General features: G+C 42.3%; 1 long non-coding RNA gene across 1 annotated transcript; it reads left to right on the top strand.

Annotated features, from left to right (window-relative positions):
• The first annotated feature begins 14,366 nt into the window (after window positions 1-14,366).
• LOC143768418 (uncharacterized) lies at window positions 14,367-14,801 on the top strand. Its single transcript, XR_013213858.1, has 2 exons — window positions 14,367-14,423; window positions 14,657-14,801. It is a non-coding gene; the product is annotated as an uncharacterized LOC143768418 (long non-coding RNA).
• Window positions 14,802-15,198: the final 397 nt, after the last annotated feature.

The raw sequence follows: 15,198 nt of genomic DNA, 5'->3' as shown, positions 1-15,198 counted from the left end.
GCAAGGCAAAAGCAAGGTGAACACACAGCGGTTGCTAATTTAGCCTGGATTAAGCACAATTAAGCAAATCGCAATCTCTAAACTGGGCCTCAGTCAGAACACAGCGTCCTGTCACTAACTGAATTCACAGCAGAGTGAGCACAAAATGGCGGCGGCAACTTTTAAAGGGCGTCGTGACATCATTTCAGCAGCCAATCACAGCCATGCCAGTAGTTACATGCCCACCATGCAGAACAGGATGTGCCCACACTTCAAATCATTCCTCATTGGCTGATTCATAAAAAACCGTGAGTTTGCATGATGTGAATTTCCGATTCCGGTTTCCGATACACTGAAAGTATCGGAACTCGGTATCGGAATTCCGATACCGCGAATATCGGCCGATACCCGATACTTGCGGTATTGGAATGCTCAACACTATTCAGCAGACATCTGGCTGTTAGTACAACCTATCAGTGTCTTGCAATCGGGTCACAGTGGCGCCAATATGCGCATAAAATGACCCACCCTTCTGCCCGCGTGTTGTAATTGCTGTCAGACATTGGTGAAAATGTATTTCATGTCACGTTCTTTAAGCCTGTGACTGCTGCAGAGGACTGAGAGCACCGCTTCTTATCTGTCGGCATCCACAGCTCTAATTTTGATTAGCCAGTAAAGCACAACGTGACATGCATTTCAGACCACAACGATAACCTCACAGCAGGCCAGCTAATGAAAAGAAGAGCAGCGGATGCCAGCAGGTAAGAGACGGTAGTACAGAGGCCACAAACCACTGTCATGGAACCCCAGTTACAGGGAGAACAGCCATTTAGAAGTAACTAACAGAGCTAATCAAGGACTTGTAGGAATAAGTGGAGCGCCCCCAGACGCAGGGCCGCGGGGTACTCGGTACCGGGCCTTTCTGTCTCGGTTCTGGGGTTGTCACGGTGGCTAGACCCGGTCCGTGACCCTGCTAAGGGGCGTCCAATGAAAGGGGTGATGATGGTGCATGGTGCAAGGCACGGTGAATAACGAGGACACAGGGTTGCAGTCTTTTTACCTCTTTACTGAAGGCTTCGGGATCCGCAATCCAGAGCACTGCTAACAGGGTTGGCTGAGACCGGCCAGTCCAAAGGCACATCCAGAGTTCCCTTTGCAGGTGGAAATCAGTGCCTACCTTCTAGCGCCTGTGTGTTGTAGTACTTCCCTGCTGAGCACCACGGGATAGTCCTCACAACTATTGTGCCTGTTTCTGATGTTCTTTCTCTCTCCGTCCCCCAGATGATATGGCTAGGACGCACCCGTATGACGGGGTAGGCCTGGAGTTATTCTGGGACCTTAGAGACGCCCCTCTCCCACAATTGCCTCCGTTGTCTTCGTTAGGTGTAAAAGGGTGAGACAACCAACCTGAAGTTAATTGTCCTGCCGTAGTTCGAAGTAATGCGTAGAGTCTGTTACTTCCTTGGTGCTCCGGCCACCGGCTACACGCCTCAGTTGGATGTTGCCTTGTTGACTAACAAGGTAATACGAACAGGGATAACAGAAAATACCAAACATACAAATATTCACTCACATATAACAGAGGTATGCACCGGGGTGTGGAGGATGGGGTTAAACAAAAGAAAGGGAATTATCACTGACAAATCCAAGCAACAGTCACAGATAAATCCACCAACTGCCTACTCAACCAACAACAACCTCAATATATTCTTACTCTGATGTATGTTAGTAGGATCCAGAGTATATAGCGGATGGGAGTGGCATTGCCCAAAGAAATTTACACCGTTTAATATGAAGGTGAAGTGATTCTATCCAGTGCAGGAGTAGGAAAACTCAGACGCTGTAGTCTTCTGGCTCCTATCTGTCAGGGTAAACCTGTTACAAACAGACTTTCATAACCAGAATGGTTTCTGAAATGCTCTAATAATACCCTATGCCAGGGTTCCCCAACTCCGGTCCTCAAGAGCTACAAACAGGTCATGTTTTCAGGATTTCCTTAGTATTGCCCAGGTGATAATTGCATCACCTGGACAGGCAAGAATTCATTCACCTGTGCAATACAAAGGAAATCCTGAAAACATGACCTGTTGGTGGCTCTTGAGGACTGGAGTTGGGGAACACTGCCCTATGCCCTTCATGACCCAGCCTATTTTGACCTTAATTACCTGGCCATTTTTTGAAATTCGGAAGTCCTTTTATGAGGTAATAACTCAGGAACGCTTCAACGGATCCTAGCAATTCTGAGATTGTTTTTTCGTGACATATTGGCTTCATGTTAGTGGTAAACTTGGGTCGATAATTTTTGCGTTTAATTCTGAAAAAATTGGAAATTTGGCAAAAAGTTAGAAAATTTCGAATTTTTATTCTATTAAACCAGAGAGATGTGACACAAAATAGTTAATAAATAACATTTCCCACATATCTACTTTACATCAGCACAATTTTGGGAAAAAATATATTTTGGTTAGGAAGTCATAAGGGTTCAAAGTTTATCAGAAATGTCTCAATTTTCCAGCAAAATTGACAAAAACCATTTTTTTTAGTGACCACATCACATTTGATGTCTTTTTGAGGGGCTTACATGACAGAAAACATTCAAAAGTGACAACATTCCAAAAACTGCACCCCTCAAGCTACTCAAAACTACATTCAAGAAGATTATTAACCCTTCAGGTGCTTCACAGGAACTAAAGCAACGTGGAAGGAAAAAATGGACATTTATTTTTCCAACAAAAATGTTCTTTTAGCCTCAATTTTTTCATATTCACATGGGCAACAGGATAAAATGGATCCTGAAAGTTGTTGACCAATTTCTCCATAGTACACCGATACCTCATATGTGGGGGTAAATCACTGTTTGGGCGCACAGCAGGGCTCGGAAGGGAAGGCGCGCCATTTGACTTTTTGAATGGAAAATTCGCTCCAATCTTTAGCGGACACCATGTCACGTATGGAGATCCCCTGTGTGCCTAAACATTGGTGCTCTGCTACAAGTGACTCCATTTTGTAAACTAGACCCCCCAAGGAACTTATCTAGATGTGTGGTGAGAACATTGAACCCCCAGGTGTATCACTAAAGTTTATAGCGCCCGGGCATGAAAATAAAAGAAAATAATATTTTTTCCACAAACATTATCTTTTAGTCCCCAATTTTTTATTTTCCCAAGGGTAACAGAATAAATTGGACCCAAAAGTTGTTGTCCAATTTGTCCTGAGTACGCGGATACCCCATATGTGGGAGAAAACTACTGTATTGGCACACATCGGGGCTCGGAAGGGAAGTAGTAATGTTTTGGAATGCAGACTTTGATGGAATGGTCCGCGGGCGTCATGTCGCGTTGGAGAGCCCCTGATGTGACTAAACAGTGGAAAACCCCAATTCCAACTCCAACCCTAACCCCAACATTTTTTTTTCATCAGTATTTACAAAAGAAAATCCCATGGCAGACAATATGATCAGTGATAACAAAAATTCCCGATTAAGTGTCACCTGCTTAACCCAGCAGGAAGTACGGCGGCGTCTAAAAATCACTAAAATTGACAAATCTCCGGGCCCAGATGGGATACACCCCCGAGTACTGCAGGAACTAAGTACAGTCATTCATAGACCATTATCTTTAATCTTTAAAGAGTCCATAATAACAGGTCCTGTACCACAGGACTGGCGTATAGCAAATGTGGTGCCAATATTCAAAAAGGGGACAAAAACTGAACTCGGTAATTATAGACCAGTAAACTTAACCTCTACTGTGGGTAAAATCCTGAGGGTTTTCTAAGAGATGCTATACTGGAGTATCTGAAGAAGAATAACCTCATGACCCAGTATCAGCACGGGTTTACTAGGGACCGATCATGTCAGACTAATTTGATCAGCTTCTATGAAGAGGTAAGTTCCGGACTGGACCAAGGGAACCCAGTAGATGTAGTGTATATGGACTTTTCAAAAGCTTTTAATACGGTGCCACACAAAAGGTTAATACATAAAGTGAGAATAATGGGGATAGGGGAAAATATGTGTAAGTGGGTTGAGAGCTGGCTCAGGGATAGGAAACAAAGGGTGGTTATTAATGGAGCACACTCGGACTGGGTCGCTGTTAGTAGTGGGGTACCACAGGGGTCAGTATTGGGCCCTCTTCTTTTTAACATATTTATTAATGACCTTGTAGGGGGCATTCAGAGTAGAATTTCAATATTTGCAGATGACACTAAACTGCAGGGTAATCAATACAGAGGAGGACAATTTTATATTACAGGATGATTTATGTAAACTAGAAGCTTGGGCTGATAAATGGCAAATGAGCTTTAATGGGGATAAATGTAAGGTCATGCACTTGGGTAGAAGTAATAAGATGTATAACTATGTGCTTAATTCTAAAACTCTGGGCAAAACCTTAAATGAAAAAGACCTGGGTGTATGACAAACTCATATTCAGTGGCCAGTGTCAGGCAGCTGCTACAAAAGGCAAATAAAATAATGGGATGCATTAAAAGAGGCATATATGCTCATGAGGGGAACATAATTTTACCTCTATACAAGTCACTAGTTCTGGTCTCCGGTGTATAAGAAAGACATAGCTGAACTGGAGCGGGTGCAGAGAAGAGCGACCAAGGTTATTAGAAGACTGGGGGGTCTGCAATACCAAGATAGGTTATTACACTTGGGGCTATTTAGTTTGGAAAAACGAAGTCTAAGGGGTGATCTTATGTTAATGTATAAATATATGAGGGGACAGTACAAAGACCTTTCTGATGATCTTTTTAATCATAGACCTGAGACAGGGACAAGGGGACATCCTCTACGTCTGGAGGAAAGAAGGTTTAAGCATAATAACAGATGCAGATTCTTTACTGTAAGACCAGTGAGACTATGGAACTCTCTGCCGTATGATGTTGTAATGAGTGATTCATTACTTAAATTTAAGAGGGGACTGGATACCTTTCTGGAAAAGTATAATGTTACAGGTTATATACCAGGAAGGAACAACCACGGGAAGGGCAGCATCCAAGAAAGGAAAACCACCTATACCCAGAAACAGCTGTCTGTGGATGGATACCATGTTTTGGCATAGGTGGTTTTGTTTTCTTGGATGCTGCCCTTCCCGTGGTTGTTCCTTCCCGGTGAAAGACCTGGCTATTCATTGTTTGCGTTGAGAAACACTGGATGGTGTCTCCGTGGCTTTTCTACAAGCATATGAACTCGTATGAGTTCATAGACACCAAACATGTCTAGGTTATTTTTTATCTAAGTGGTAAAAAAAATTCCAAACTTTGCTACAAAAAAATGTTTATAAATTGCGCAATTTTCTGATACACGTAGCATCTCCATTTTTCGTGATCTGGGGTCGGGTGAGGGCTTATTTTTTGCGTGCCGAGCTCACGTTATTAATGATACCATTTTAGTGCAGATACGTTCTTTTCATCGCCCGTTATTGCATTTCAATGCAATGTTGTGGAGACCAAAAAAACGTAATTCTGGCGTTCGCAATTTTTTTCTCACCGTGTAGCGATCAGGTTAATATTTTATTAAGGATAGATCGGGCAATACCAAATATGTGAAGGTTTGATTTTTTTATTGTTTATATTTTGAACGGGGCGAAACGGGGTGATTTAAACTTTTATATTTTTTTTATTTTTTTTTTTAAACTTTTTTACTTTTCTCATGCTTCAATAGCCTCCATGGGAGGCTAGAAGCTTGCACAACTCGATTAGCTCTGCCACATAAGAGCGAAGCTGAGATCGCTACTATGTAGTAGATTTACTGCATTGCTATGAGCGCTGACCACATGCTCGCACTCAGTAATCTGGCATCAACCACCATAGGGGTCTCAAGTAGACCTCTGGTTGTTATGTCAACGCATAGCTGACCCCCGATCACGTGACTGGTGTCAGCCATGCGCTCATTTCCGGCCCGATGACAGCGGCATTTAACTAGTTAATAGCGGCGAGCAGATCGCGATTCCACCCACCGCTATTGCGGGCACATGTCAGCTGTTCAAAACAGCTGACATGTCCCGGCTTTGATGTGGGCTCACCGCCGACGGCGTTCGGTAAGGGGTTTAACTGATAGGACTTGATTTGGAAAGACACACACCTGTCTATATAAGATCTCACAGCGCATGTCAGACCAAATGAGAATCAAGAGGTCAAAGGAACTGGCCAAGGAGCTCAGAGACAGAATTGTGGCAAGGCACAGATCTGGCCAAGGTTACAAAAGAATTTCTGCAGCAATCAAGGTTCCTAAGAGCACAGTGGCCTCCATAATCCTTAAATGGAAGAAGTTTGGGACCACCAGAAGTTTTCCTAAACCTGGCCGTCCAGCCAAACTGAGCAATCGTGGGAGAAGAGCCTTGGTGGGAGAGGTAAAGAAGAACCTCAAGATCACTGTGGCTGAGCTCCAGAGATGCAGTAAGGAGATGGGAGAAAGTTCCACAAAGTCAACTATCACTGCAGCCTTCCACCAGTCAGGCGTTTATGGCAGAGTGGCCCGACGGAAGCCCCTCCTCTGTGCAAAACATATTAAAGCCCAGATACAGTTTGCTAAAAAAACACATGAAGGACTCCCAGACTTATGAGAAATAAGATTCTCTGGTCTGATGAGACGAAGATAGACCTTTTTGGTTACAATTCTAAGCGGTATGTGTGGAGAAATCCAGGCGCTGCTCATCAGCTGCCCAATACAATCCCAACAGTGAAACATGGTGGTGGCAGCATCATGCTATGGGGGTGTTTTTCAGCTGCAGGGACAGGACGACTGGTTGCCACGGAAGGAAACATGAATGCGGCCAATTACAGAGATATCCTGGATGAAAACATCTTCCAGAGTGCTCTGGACCCGAGACTTGGCCAAAGGTTCATCTTCCAACAAGACAATGACCCTAAGCACACAGCTAAAATAACAAAGGAGTGGCTTCAGAACAACTCTGTGACCATTCTTAACTGGCCCAGGCAGAGCCCTGACCTAAACCCATTTGAGCATCTCTGGAGAGACCTGAAAATGGATGTCCACCAACGATCACCATCCAACCTGATGGAGAGGATCTGCAAGGAAGAATGGCAGAGGATTACCAAATCCAGGTGTGAAAAACTTGTTGCATCATTCCCAAGAAGACTCATGTCTGTACTAGCTCTGTACTGTGCTTCTACTCAATACTGAGCAAAGGGTCTGAATACTTATGACCATGTGATATTTCAGTTTTTCTTTATTAATAAATTTACAATAATTTCTACATTTCTGATTTTTCAGTTTAGATGGGGTGCAGAGTGTACATTAATGAGAAAAAAAATTAACTTTTTGAATTTACCAAATGGCTACAATGAAACAGAGTGAAAAATGTAAAGGGGTTTAACCCCTTCCCGAACTATGACGCATACGCTACGTCATGAAAGTCGGTGCCAATCTGACCTGTGACGCAGCGTATGCGTCATGGAGGGATCGCGTCACTGCAGATCGGGTGAGAGGGTTAACTCCAATTTCACCCGATCTGCAGGGACAGGGGGAGTGGTACTTCACTTTCAACAGCCAGAGCGATTTGTAATATTTCACCTATGAAAACTGGTGAAATATTACAATCCAGCCATGGCCGATGCTGCAATATCATCGGCCATGGCTGGAAACCCTGATGCCACGGCCACCGATCTCCTCCCCAGTCCTCCGTTCTGTCCCGTACTCCCCTCCGTCCGCCTGTCCACTCCCCCGTGCTCCGATCCCCCCCTCATACTTACCGAGCCTCCCGGTGTCCGTCCGTCTGCTCCATGGGCGCCGCCATCTTCCAAAATGGCGGGAGCATGCGCAGTGCGCCCGCCGAATCTGCCGGCCGGCAGATTTGTTCCAGGTACATTTTGATTACTGTGATAAAACCTATCACAGTGATCAAAATAAAAAAATAGTAAATTAACCCCCCCCTTTATCACCCCCATAGGTAAGAACAATAATAAAATAAAGAAAATATATTTACTTTTATTTTTCCACTAGGGCTAGGGTTAGAACTAGGGTTAGAACTAGGGTTAGGGCTAGGGTTAGAATTAGGGTTAGAATTAGGCTATGTGCACACGGTGTGGATTTTGCTGCAGATCTGCGGCGGATTGGCTGCTGCGGATTCGTAGCAGTTTTTCATCACGTTTACAGTACCTTGTAAACCTATGGAAAACCAAATCCGCTCTGACCATTGTGCGGAAAATACAGCGCAGAAATGCTGCATTGCATATTTCGCAGCATGTCAATTCTTTGTGCGGATTCTGCAGCGTTTTACACTTGTTCCTCAATAGGAATCCGCAGACGAAATCCGCACAAAAAACACTGGAAATCCGCGGTAAATCAACAGGTAAAGCACAGTGCCTTTTACCTGCGGATTTTAAAAAAATGGTGCGGAAAAATCTCACACGAATCCGCAACGTGGGCACATAGCCTTGGGGTTAGGGTTGGAATTAGAGTTAGGGTTGGAATTAGGGCTAGGGTTGGAAAAAGAGTTAAGATTAGGCTTGTGGTTAGGGTTATGGTTATGGGTGTGTTGGGGTTATGGGTGTGTTGGGGTTGTGATTAGGGTTATGGCTAGAGTTGGGATTAGGGTTCGGGGAGTGTTGGGGTTAGTGTTGGAGTTAGAATTGAGGGGTTTCCACTGTTTAGGCACATCAGGGGTCTCCAAAAGCAACATGGCGCCACCATTGATTCCAGCCAATATTGCGTTCAAAAAGTCAAATGGCGCTCCTTCCCTTCCGAGCCTTGCCGTGTGCCCAAACAGTGGTTTGTGACCACATATGAGGTATTGGTGTACTCAGGAGAAATTGCCCAACACATTTTAGGATCCATATTATCCTGTTGCCCATGTGAAAATGAAAAAATTGAGGCTAAAAGAATTTTTTTGTGAAAAAAAAAAAAGTACGTTTTCATTTTTACGGGTCAATTTGTGAAGCACCTGGGGGTGCAAAGTGCTCACTATGCATCTAGATAAGCTCCTTAGGGGGTCTAGTTTCCAAAATGGGGTCAATTGTGGGGGAGCTCCAATGTTTAGGCACACAGGGGCTCTCCAAACACGACATGGTGTCCGCTAAAGATTGGAAAAAGTCAAATGGCGCTCCTTCCCTTCCGAGCCCTGTCGTGCGCTCAAACAGTGGTTCCCCCACACAAATGGGGTATCGGCGTACTCAGGACAAATTGTACAATAACTTTTGGTGTCCAGTTTCTCTTTTTACCCTTGGGAAAATAAAAATAATTGTTGCTAAAAGATCATTTTTGTGACTAAAAAGTTAAATGTTCATTTTTTCCTTCCATGTTGCTTCTGCTGCACCTGAAGGGTTAATAAACTTCTTGAATGTGGTTTTGAGTACCTCGAGGAGTGCAATTTTTAGAATGGTGTCAATTTTGGGTATTTTCAGCCATGTAGACCCCTCAAACTGACTTCAAATGTGAGGTGGTCCCTAAAAAAATGGTTTTGTATATTTCGTTGTAAAAATGAGAAAATCGCTGGTAAAATTTTAACCCTTATAACTTCCTAGCAAAAAAATATTTTGTTTCCAAAATAGTGCTGATGTAAAGTAGACATGTGGGTAATGTTATTTATTAACTATTTTGTGTCACATAACTCTCTCGTTTAACAGAATAAAAATTCAAAATTTGAAAATTGCGAAATGTTCAAAATTTTTGCCAAATATCCATTTTTTTCACAAATAAACGCAAAAACTATCGACCTAAATTTACCACTAACATGAAGCCCAATATGTCACGAAAAAATCTCAGAACCGCTAGGATCCCTTGAAGCGTTCCTGAGTTATTACCTCATAAAGAGACACTGGTCAGAACTGCAAAAAATGGCCAGGTCATTAAGGTCAAAATAGGCTGGGTCATGAAGGGGTTAAATACTTTCCGTACCCACTGTATATAACACCTGATGTTCAGTACATGAGAAAATGTCTTAGCAAATAATATACTATGCAGAGGTTTAGCTAGGGGTTCAGCTTCTGGGGCGAAATATCTGAATGGGCTCTTAACCGTTAACGCTTATTACAACTAACTGGTGGAGTGTTGATATCAATACACTAGCAAGAAGCAGCAGACCCCCATAATAAATGTGGGCAGCACAAGTACAAAACACTGATGGAGCAACCACTCACAGAGCTACTAACTAATGGAGTGGGTGGTTGCCTACTGTTAACACCTTCATGACATGTGCCGTACATGTACAGCTCATGTCGGGTCTTCCTCCGTGATGTGGGCTCCGGCGCTGAGCTCAGATCTTTTCCGGCACATGTCAGCTGATGTCCACCTGTGGATGCTGTTAACCTGTTAAATAGGCACGATCATGCCAGAAGTGAGTTACATGACCGCTGTTCACCGATGGGTTGGCATGACAACCCGCTGCAGGAGACGCATGTGGTTGTCTTTGCCTGATTGCTATGAGCGCCGCCTAGCACGTGAGTATTTCTGCTACGCAGAGCAGGGCTGAGCAGTGTAGAGCAAGGAATCGGATGATCGCAGCTTCTAGTCTCCCATGGACACAATTGAAACAAGTTAAAATGTTTTCCCACATTTCTCACTTGCCAACTTTACATCAGCACAAGTCTGGAAACAATTTTTTTTGTTAGGACGTTATAAGGGTTAAAAGTTGACCAGCGATTTCTCATTTTTCCAACAAAATTTACAAAAACATTTTTTTTTTAGGGACCACCTCACATTTGAAGTGAGTTTGGGGGGGTCAATATAAAAGAAAATACGCAAAAATGACACCATTCTAAAAACTGCATCCCTCAATGCGCACAAAACCACATTCAAGAAGTTTATTAACCCTTCAGGTGCTTCACGAGAAATAATGCCACGTGGAAGGAAAAAATTAACATTTTACTTTTTTCCCAAAAAAAGTACTTTGGGAAAAAAGTTTTTTTTATTTTCACAAGGGTATTGGGAGAAAATGGACCACAAAATACCGCGTATGTGGGGGAAAGCCACTGGGCGCATGACAGGGCTCAGAAAGGAGGGAGCACAGTTTGACTTTTTGAATGCAAAAATTGGCTGGAATCAATGATGGCACCATGTCTCGTTTGGAGACCCCCTGATGTACCTAAACAGTGGAACCCCCAAAGTCTAACTCCAACTCTAACCCCAATATACCCCTAATCCCAATCCTAACAATAACCCTAAGCACACCCCTAACCCCAACACACCCCTAACCACACCCTTAACCCCAACACACCCCTAACCACAACCCAAAACACCCTTAACTTACTTCTAACCCTAACATACCTCTAACCCTAACCAAAATCCTAACCACAACCCAAGCTGTACCCTAAATTTAGCCCAACCCTAATGGAAAAATGGAAATAAATACAATTTTTTTTATTTGATTAATTTTACCTAACTAAAAGGGTGACAAAGGGGGGTTTGATTTCCTATTTTTTTATCACTGTGATCAGGAAAAGCACTGCACATTTTTTTCCCAGGACAGGATGCTGGCGGACAACACGGGGGGGGGGGGGGGGGATGCAGGAGGATCAAGGGACACCGGAGGTACCCAGGGGTTTCAGGGAACCCCATTTCTCTCTCCTCTGATGTGCGATCATATCAGAGGAGAAATTAAATGGGAAATTTGACTTTTTTTTTTTGCAGTCGCCGTTATTAATGGAATCGCAACACTGGGGTCGGTAAAAACTGACCAGAATCATGTTCTCTGGGGTCTCAGCTACCCCCAGTAGCTGAGACTTCGGAGAAATTCTGATGCTGGGGGTCGCTATACACTTATTTCTCAGCACCGTTAAAAAGCGGAGCTGACAAATAAGTACCCTTAACTGTCGCCGTTAAAAGGTGTATCGGCGGTCGTTAAGGGGTTAAATCACATCCCATTCAAAATTAAAAAATAAGAAGTACACATCTGGTATTTCTGCGTTCAGAATCACAGGTTCTATCAATATGTAAAAAGAATTAATCCGATGAGTAAACTGTGTAATGAGAAAAAAGCTGAAACGCCCGAATTATGTTGTTTTGGTCACCACAACATTGCATTATAATGTAATAGTGGGCGATCAAAACATTGTATGTATATCAAAATGGTATTAAAAAAAAAACAACATTATCTCGGCGCGCATAAAATAAGCCCTTACCAGCCCCAGATCAAGAAAAATGGAGATGCTACGGGTCTTGGAAAATGAAGCAATTTTTTATTTTACTTTATTTATTTATTTACAAACTTTGGATTTTTTTTCGACAAATAAAATAAGAACCTAGACCTGTTTGGCATCTACGAACTCGTAAAGACCTTGAGAATCGTATTGACATGTCAGTTTTAGAATTTGGTGAACAGGGTTAAAAAAAAACAAAAAAACCCAAAAAACACAATTATGGAATTGCACTTTTTTTTTTCCAATTTCACCACACTTGGAATTTTTTCCCTGTTTTCCAGTACACTATATGGTAAAAGCAATGGGGTTGTTCAAAAACACAACTCGTCCCACAGAAAACAAGACCATATTGACAGAAAAAAAGTTATGGCTCTGGGAAGAAGGGGAGGAAAAACAAACGCAAAAACAAAAATGGGCTGCGGCATGAAGGGTTAAAAATGCACACATAAGTGTGATGCACAGTGTCTGGCTTATAGCCTATTGATAAAACCCATACCATTAGATTAGTCGGGCTGCCTGTGGTTGCTCCATCAGTATTTTGCAACTATGATGCCCCTGCCTTTATCATCGGGGTCTGCAGCATCCTGCTAGTGTATTGGTAATCTGACCTGGAGTTGGTAAGGCTGTTTTTTTGTTATTTTCCGCGTTGATATTACCGCCATATGGTGACATACAGTGGCATAACATACAAGTGATCACAGTACAGTTATATACAGGCATTTACAGCTGACGTTCTTTCTGATGGAGTCATTTAATTTTCATGTGTTTTCCATTTGACCCAGACCAACATGACAACTTCTTCCAGCCAGGACTCGTCTGCAGAGAATACAACAAAGACATTTGACTTCTCACATTTCCAGAATGGCACCATCTATTCTCAACCGGCACAAATGCCTCATCCTACGGATACCCAAATACTGAGCCACTGCTGCCGTATGTGTCCCTATTACTACACCTGCTGTTTGGCACAATAACAGCGCTCCTCTTAGTGCCCCACATAATACTGCAAACCCCTGTGCCCCTTAAATAGTAATAATGCCTCCTTTCTGCCCTCTATGAAAAAATATGAATGCTCTGTGCAAAGGCCTTAAAAAAAACAGTGTTCAAATTTTGCCCCTTTGACGGCCACAATACTCGTACTTGCGTAACAATAATGCTTAACATTTGATAATATCCCCAGAGTCTCGCAATGTACAGCTCCTCTATATACAGTATGGTGGTCCCACAGCTTCTTTACACAGCATATGGTGGGTCCACAGCTCTTTTATACAGAGTACGATGTCCCTAAGGCACCTTTATACAGAATATGATGTCCTCATAGATTCCTTATACACAGTATAATGGTCCTAACAAAAGCTCTCTCACTGTATCATGGCCCCCACAGTAGGACCCACACTGTATAATGGCCTCCACGCTGTATAATGGTTCTCATGCTATATACTGGCCTTCACAGTACTCCCCACACTAGCCACCATTTCTGTTCCAAATGGGATGGGAATGATGGCTTAGGAGTGTAGTGATCTGGAATCAGTCTGCTGGGGTTGTTTTTTATGGGTCGGCTTTGGCATATTAGTTTCAGTGAAGGGAAGTCCTAATTCTTCAGTATAGAATAAATTATGGACAAATATATGCTTCCAACATTGTGGGAACAGTTTGAATAAGGTCCTTTTCTGTCCCAGCACGGCTATGCTCCAGTGCACAAAGCAAGGTCCATAAAGGCAAGGTTGGGGGGAGTTTGGTTTGGAAGAACCTGACTGTCCGCACAGAGTCTGAACCTCAACCAACACCTTTGGGATGAACTAGAATATAGATTGCTAGCCCTGACCCATCCAGCATCAGTGTCTGACGTTACAAATAATCTTCTGAATGAAGGAGCAAAAAATCCCAAAGACTCCTCCAAAATCTTCGGGGACCAACCCCAGCCAAATTAATGCCTATGGATTTAGAGTGGGATGTTACAAAATTCTATATCCCCATACTTATGTCCATACAGTGGATATGTATAAGAACAATACAAGTTAAAAAATAGGATTATAACAAGCTTCTGCATAGATGTTTTCATGGATCTGTGTGCGTGGAGGTGTTTATCATTTGTAACAATTTACTGTATCAGATTATTTATATTACATACTATTATAAACCCTCCATAGACTTTATTACGCATTATTATCTTGGATCTCATTGGCTGCAGGGCTTGTTCTAGCACATTCTTTAATGTTGTGACATCACAGGATCGTCACCATGGTCACCTCTGGCCTGGATATTATGACATCATGAGGAATATATAAGCAACCGCTCACCCAGAATTCCGTTGAGGGTTGTTCCGTAGGAGTTTAGTAGTGAGTATGTGCGTGTTATACCCCTGTCCTGTCCTGTCATTATTCCACATTTCCTAGCTGTAAAAGGTTCTGATTTCTTATGTCAAGCTTCCTCTACTTCCCAATTCTAATATCCTGTACATTTTTATTTAGAAAACTTTATATTTGTTAATCATCTAGTAATATGTACTATTGATACAATTGGTATTTAATGTTAGGCTACTTATAAGGAATTCTCTCTCTCTCTAATTCAGATATTTGCAGTTATTTATTTGTGAAAAATGACGCGCAAAAATTGGAACACAATCTATGTAAGTCCGAAATTAGAAAAGCCATAGAATTCAGAATAGTGATTGTAATGCTATCTCTATACATGGATATAAAAATTATTTTCTGTTGTCTGATGTCCGTTCTTCACGTACAGACAACTGCCTGGACCAATCAGGTCAACACGATTAGGACAATACCAAACCTGCATTTTTTTAATTTAAAGTGGCAAAAAAATTCTGAATTTCATAAAAGCCCCCAGGAAATAGCCTGAGTCGCCATTTTCAAATACCAGTAACATTTTTATTTTTTGGATAATGGAGGAGTGTGAGGGCTTGGTTTTTTTTGGGTAGTGAGCGGATGTTTTTATTGATAGTTACAAAGCTTTTATAGATTTTTAATGCATTTTTTTATTGTAGCAACAAAAAACAAGCAATTTTGGTATTTTAAGTTTTTTTTCTACTTTACAGTTTTTACAGATTGGATCAATATTATATTTTCATATTGGACTTTTCTGAACACGTCGATA

Source organism: Ranitomeya variabilis, chromosome 4, assembly GCF_051348905.1.
Source record: "Ranitomeya variabilis isolate aRanVar5 chromosome 4, aRanVar5.hap1, whole genome shotgun sequence".
NCBI classification, from domain to species: Eukaryota; Metazoa; Chordata; class Amphibia; order Anura; family Dendrobatidae; genus Ranitomeya; species Ranitomeya variabilis.
The sequence above is the reverse complement of the archived record's forward strand: the minus strand, read 5'-3'. Positions and strand labels throughout refer to the sequence as shown.